A 562-nucleotide genomic window follows, 5' to 3' on the forward strand; every position below is an offset into this window, starting at 1 on the left:
ATAAACATAAAGCAGCCTTCTTCCCCAGGCAACTAAACAGAAAGAAGTTTGGTTTTGTTTACTGCGACATACACATGAAATCGAGTATACAGTCCGTGCAGTAGCGCAGCCTTTGGAGAGGACATGCTGATGCTGGCCCCAGTGCAGAACGGTCCCAGCAACGCCGCCTGCTTGCCACCGCTGCTGCCACCACTGACACCTTCCCCACAGCCACCTAGCCTGACCTGAAGAGGAGGACTGCAACTTGGCCCACGTAAAAATAGATGAAGTGCTTTGTCTCGTGTGTGACGTAGCTGCCAAAATTTCAGCCCACCATACAACGCCAGGTAGGATTATATTTCTTGTCAAATTCCTTCTTAATACAGGCAGCGATGTCCTTCTCTATGTTGTACTTCTCCATAGCCTGCGAGGCACGGTCAACTGTATCCTGTTCATGTCCTCAGACATGTCTGCGTTCTTTATCTCTGCCTTCCGGTCAGACATCCTGACACTTCACGGTGCAGAGTCCGCACAGGCCGCAGGGGAGCAGCGAGGGGCTGAGGCAGAGCGCAGGCAGGGACGG

At 52.7% G+C, this 562-nt stretch overlaps 1 pseudogene; it reads right to left on the bottom strand.

The window, feature by feature from the left end:
• Positions 1-214: 214 nt before the first annotated feature.
• LOC111813917 lies at positions 215-562 on the bottom strand (annotated as a pseudogene).

Source organism: Octodon degus, unplaced genomic scaffold (genome assembly GCF_000260255.1).
Source record: "Octodon degus isolate 3935 unplaced genomic scaffold, OctDeg1.0 scaffold00239, whole genome shotgun sequence".
Classification (NCBI taxonomy): Eukaryota; Metazoa; Chordata; class Mammalia; order Rodentia; family Octodontidae; genus Octodon; species Octodon degus.